The sequence below is a fragment of the Cricetulus griseus genome, chromosome 9 (assembly GCF_003668045.3).
Source record: "Cricetulus griseus strain 17A/GY chromosome 9, alternate assembly CriGri-PICRH-1.0, whole genome shotgun sequence".
Classification (NCBI taxonomy): Eukaryota; Metazoa; Chordata; class Mammalia; order Rodentia; family Cricetidae; genus Cricetulus; species Cricetulus griseus.
In genome coordinates this window covers 18,151,151-18,157,150 of record NC_048602.1, presented here as the reverse complement: position 1 = coordinate 18,157,150, position 6,000 = coordinate 18,151,151, and the positions used below count along the sequence as shown (strand labels likewise).

General features: G+C 49.0%; 1 pseudogene; it reads left to right on the top strand.

The window, feature by feature from the left end:
• The first annotated feature begins 2,435 nt into the window (after window positions 1-2,435).
• On the top strand, window positions 2,436-4,425 carry LOC113836302 (annotated as a pseudogene).
• The last annotated feature ends 1,575 nt before the right edge of the window (window positions 4,426-6,000 follow it).

The window sequence follows — 6,000 nt, the reverse complement described above, 5'->3', positions numbered from 1 at the left end:
TAATGGCTCTAGTTCCAAAACATGGAACTGAGAGCTCTCTAAAGATGACAAGATGCCTGTGTTTGGTCTTTATCGTCATTGCGTTCCTAGAAGCTTCTAAGTTCACACACCCCCACTCAGGTAGAACCTCATGGCTGTCGTGGGTTAAAGCTGAGATAAGCTGGGCCACGACATTTTCCTTTGTAGCATTTCTAGTACAAGTCTCTTCAAGGGGCATACTGGACAACAGTCACTAAAAGTCAGATGCACACACAACCTGGACATGACTTGCCAAGTAACTGATATTCAGAAGGGGCCAAGGGAACTCACAGCCAAGTGTGGCCAAGAAAATGAAGCCTCTGGGTATCCCAGACCAGCCCTAGTGCTTTGTAGATGGCATGAGTAAATGTATGAGCTAGAGCCACTGAGAGCCTCCTGTGGTCTCTAGACCTAAAGCTCCAACTTTCCCTCTTTAGGCTGTGTCATGCTCACTCCATTGAGTGCCAGGTAATTCACCCAGAGACACCTGGCAGAAGAGGAAGCTCCTCAACTGCCAGCCTGTCTGTAACCCACCCCAAGGGCAGCAGAAGTGGCTGCTTGCCTGTGGAATAAAGTCACTGAAATCCATTTTTGTAGTGTTTTAAATCAGTCTCATAAGTGTCATCATGCAACTCCTCCAGAAAATGTGGGGGCCAAGTGAGGTGCAGAAGAGCTGCAGGGACACAGGAAGAGACCATCATGTTACTACCAAAGATTGTGTACTGGAAATGCTTTGAGAGACAAATTGTTATTTAACTACACAGTCCAATTCATAAAACATAACATGCAGTGAAACTGTAAAACCCTGACACTTGCAGTCAACCAAGTGTTCGAACGCAGTTCAGTTCCTTCTGAAAGTACTGCAAAAAACACTGTCAAGGTCATTAACCAAAGATAAAGTCAAGGATGCAAGAAGGGTCAGCTGTGGCTTGTAAAGGCTTAGTTTCTCATAATAGCACCATAAGAGGATGTAAATCTGTGTCTTACAGCCAAGTCACACTCCTGAAAAGCTCATCTGGCTAAGTCACCAGCCTCTGGACTGAACACTCAAGGACAGGGAAGGTCAGACTGCACTTATTGCCGACTGAAGCTTATTAGGTATAGAAAAATAATTCAGTTTAAGAAAAATAATGTAAAAAATAATGTAAACTTACAAGTTCAAAATGACAAGGCACTTCCCAGGGCCTTGGGGGCTCCTAGAAGTAAGAGGTCCTTAAATCAATGATCCCCAAACTTTGCTAAGCACTCAGGCAGCTTTGTTAAAAAGAAACAAACAAACAAACAAACAAACAAAAATCAAACCAAACCTAGTGCATAGCTAGGGAGGGTGACCCATACTTATGATCACGATGGTCAGGGGTGGAGGCAGGGGGTGTGGTAGCTCAAGGCCAACCTCAGCTACACAGCAAGTTTAAAAACTGTCCTAAAGAAAACTATCAGGCTGGTGAGATGGCTTAGAGGTTAAGAGCACTGGCTGCTCTTCCAGTAGGTCCTGAGTTCAATTCCCAGCAACTTAAAGGCCAGGATAAAGAAGACCCCCTCAGCAGACAAAATAAGGCCTAGGATATAGGGTGGCTAGCTGGTTCAGCAACTCTGTTCCAGGAAAAGGCTAGCCATAAAACGTTAGATTAGAATCTTACAAACAATCTTAAGGAATAGGGAGTTTCCCCTTGTGTTTTCCCTCGGGACCCTTCACTGGTATTCTTGGTATTTTGGGTTGGGGTTTCTTCCCTCACTGGTATTTGTGGTATTTTGGGTTGTGGTTTCTTTCTTTAAAAACCCCCTATTCCCAGCCATTCGGGGTCAAAGCTCCTCTACCCCTGCGTGGGGTATGAGTCTCGGACCCAGCGCGCTGGCTCCTGTCAATAAACCTCGAGCGATTGCAGCAAGGACAGTCTCTCATGAGTACTTGGGGGGTTGCTCATCCCGAGACTTGAGTGAGGATCTTCCCTTTTGGGGGCAGGTCTTACATTTGGGGGCTCGTCCGGGATTTGCGACCACCCTCGTCTCCGAAGACCCACTTGGAGGTGAGACATATTGTCTGTCTTGTCTGTGTCTTTCTGTTATTGTACTGGAGTGGTTTTGTCTGAAATCTGGTTCTGAGCTTTGCAGTCACTCGTGTCTCGGGAAGAGACAAGAGCTCTGGTCTCAGGAGGAGACAGAGTGTGATCAGCAGACGTGCGTAGGAGATCACCGACTGCCACCGTGGAAGACGTTCCAGGAAGTCTGTGGGAACCTCAGGGACGCTTGGGAGATTCCCGTCTGGGAGCCGGTGAGGGTACGGTAGTTCTCCTGGATTGGGGAAGTTATCTGTCCTCCCGGCCGTCTGAATTTCTGGAGTGGTTTTGTCTGTCTAGGTGGAGACAGACATCTGTTAGTTTTTGTCTGTGTCTTTGGTTTATGTTTTGACTTTGACGATGGGACAGACTATAACGACTCCCCTAAGTTTGACTATGGACCATTGGACTGAAGTTAGGACAAGAGCTGACAATTTGTTAGTTGAGATTAAGAAAAAACCATGGCAGACATTTTGCTCCTCAGAATGGCCGATGCTTGATGTTGGCTGGCCTCCAGAGGGCACTTTTGACCTAACCATTATTCTTGAAGTTAAAACCATTGTCTTTCAGGAAGGACCGGATCCCGTCCCGATCAACAGCCATACATTACTGTATGGCAGGATTTGGTCCAGAATCCCCCACCTTGGGTAAAACCCTGGGTTCGAGGACAGAGGCCAGGCTCCCGAGCCCTGGCTCTCCGAAAGTCAGAGCACAAACCGCAACCTAAAGCTCCGCCCGAGAATCAACCTTCGTCTCCTCCTAAAATCTATCCCGAGATAGAGGAGCCCCCTGAGTGGCCGAACCCTCCACCACCTCCTTACCCGCCACGCTAGATGCCTGATTCTGGTGCCAGTAGCAGCCTGCGACAGGTACCCGAAGCCGGCGCACTCAGAGCCCTGCACAGGGTCCTGGAGGACCAGATTCGACAGTGGCGCTGCCACTGCGAGCCTATGGACCTCCTGCGGACCCACCCAACCTTCAACCCCTCCAGTATTGGCCTTTTTCCTCTGCTGATCTCTACAATTGGAAAACTAACCACCCCTCCTTTTCAGAGAATCCCGCCAGCCTGACGGGATTGATGGAGTCCTTAATGTTCTCCCATCAACCCACTTGGGACGACTGCCAGCAGCTTTTAGAGGTCCTCTTCACTACTGAAGAGAAAGAAAGGATCCTGTTGGAGGCCCGGAAAAATGTTCCTGGAGCAAATGGGGCACCGACCAATCTTCCCAATGAAATAGATGCTGGGTTTCCCCTTAACCGGCCTGATTGGGACTTCAACACAGCGGCAGGTAGGGAGCGGCTGACTGTCTACCGCCGGGCTCTCATGGCAGGTCTCAGAGGGGGCGCTAGACGACCCACTAATTTGGCTAAGGTAAGAGAGGTTCTCCAAGGGCCCGTCGAACAGCCATCTGTGTTTCTTGAACATTTAATGGAGGCTTACAGGCGTTATACTCCCTTTGACCCAACCTCTGAAGGTCAGCGAGCAGCGATAGCTATAGCTTTTATAGGGAAGTCAGCATCAGACATTAAGAAAAAGTTACAACGGCTAGAAGGGCTGCAAGATTATACCTTGCAGGATTAGGTGAAGGAAGCAGAAAAAGTGTTTCATAAGCGGGAGACTGAGGAGGAGAAACGAGAAAGAGAGAAGCGAGAGGCAGAGGAAAGAGAGAACCGGAGAGAGCGTAGGCAAGAAAGAAATTTGACTAGAATTTTGGGCGCAGTGGTAAGAGAAAAGGAAAAGACAGGACCTAGACAGATAGGGGACCTGGGCAACAGGAGACCAAGGGTGAGCAATGACGGACAAAGGCGCCTTCTTTATAAAGATCAATGTGCTTACTGTAAAGAGAGAGGACACTGGGCAAGAGAGTGTCCAAAGAAAAAAGCAAGGGCCCCTAAGGTACTGGCCCTAGAAGAAAATGAATGGAGGGGTCGGGGCTCAGACCCCCTCCCCGAGCCTAGGGTAACCCTAACTGTGGAGGGGACCCCCATGGACTTTTTAGTGGACACAGGGGCTGAGCACTCTGTGCTGAAACAACCATTGGGAAAGCTAGAAAATACAAAGACGATAGTAATTGGGGCAACTAGACAGAAACAACACCCATGGACCACCTCACGGACTGTAGACCTGGGAAGAGGACAAGTGACTCATTCCTTCTTAGTAATTCCTGAGTGTCCTATGCCTTTACTGGGAAGAGATTTGTTAACAAAGTTAAAAGCCCAGATCAGGTTCACTCGGATTGGACGGGAGGTGACATGGGAAACTCCCACTTCCATGGCATTGGCCCTGAGGCTTGGAGAAGAGTATAGACTACATGAGCTCCCGAGTCAGGAAAAAAACCTCTGACATAAAAGGCTGGTTGACAACGTTCCCTAAGGCCTGGGCGGAGACTGGAGGAATGGGCATGGCAATAAGAGTTCCCCCAATAGTGGTAGGACTAAAAACTGGTGCCACCCCTATGGGTGTACGTCAGTACCCAATGAGCGTGAGGCTAGGGAAGGAATCAGGCCTCACATCCAAAGGCTACTACAACAAGGTATTTTGGTACCTTGCCAGTCTCCCTGGAATACTCCCCTGTTACCGGTCAAAAAACCAGGCACTAACGACTACAGACCAGTACAAGACCTAAGGGAAATCAACAAGAGGGTCCAGGTCATACACCTGACTGTCCCCAACCCTTACAATCTCCTCAGCTCGCTCCCACCAGACAGGACGTGGTATGCTGTTCTAGATCTGAAAGAGGCTTTATTCTGCCTAAAATTACATCATTCCAGCCAACCTATTTTTGCTTTTGAATGGAGGGATCCAGACGTCGGAATAGTGGGTCAGTTGACCTGGACTAGATTACCCCAAGGCTTCAAGAATTCTCCTACTCTCTTTGATGAGGCCCTCCACCGGGACCTGGCCACCTTCAGAGCTGAAAATCCCCAGGTAACCTTGCTCCAATATGTTGATGATTTCCTTTTGGCAGCACCTACTAAGTCCGAATGCAGTCAAGGGACTGAGAAACTGCTAATGGAGTGAGGTGAGTTGGGGTACCGAGCCTCGGCTAAAAAGGCTCAGCTGTGTCAAACGGACGTTACTTATCTGGGATACGTACTCCGAGATGGAAAGCGATGGTTAACAGAAGCCAGAAAAAAGACTGTAACCCAGATCCCTACCCCGACTACGCCTAGAAAAGTAAGAGAATTTTGGGGGACTGCTGGCTTCTGCAGGCTGTGGATACCAAGGTTTGCAACCTTGGCTGCCCCGTTGTAGCCTCTAACCAAGGAATGGGGAGTCTTTATGTGGACCCCAGATCATCAGAAAGCCTTTGAAGAAATTAAAAGGGCTCTACTAACGGCCCCAGCTCTAGCTTTGCCTGACCTAACCAAACCTTTTACTCTCTATGTGGATGAGAGAGCAGGGTTCGCCAGAGGAGTCCTTTCTCAGACTTTGGGACCTTGGAAGAGGCCAGTCGCTTACCTATGAAAAAAATTAGACCCTGTTTCCAGTGGGTGGCCGTCTTGTCTAAAAGCTGTTGCTGCCTTTGCTCGGCTTGTTAAGGACGCTGATAAACTCACTTTGGGGCAACAAACAACTGTGGTGGCACCCCATGCTCTAGAAAGCATCATTCGACAGCCTCCGGATCGATGGATGATCAATGCTCGTGTGACACATTATCAGAGTCTCTTGTTGACTGAACGAGTGACCTATGCACCCCCTGCTGTCCTCAATCCCGCTACCCTACTGCCTGAGACTGATAATTCCTCACCTATTCATCACTGCGCTGATATTCTGGTGGAAGAAACCGGTATTCAAAATGACCAAAGGGACCAGCCTTGGCCTGGGAGTCTGAACTGGTACACAGATGGCAACAGCTTCGTGGTTGAGGGTAAGCGGAAGGCAGGGGCAGCAGTGGTGGATGGAAAGCAAGTGATCTGGGCC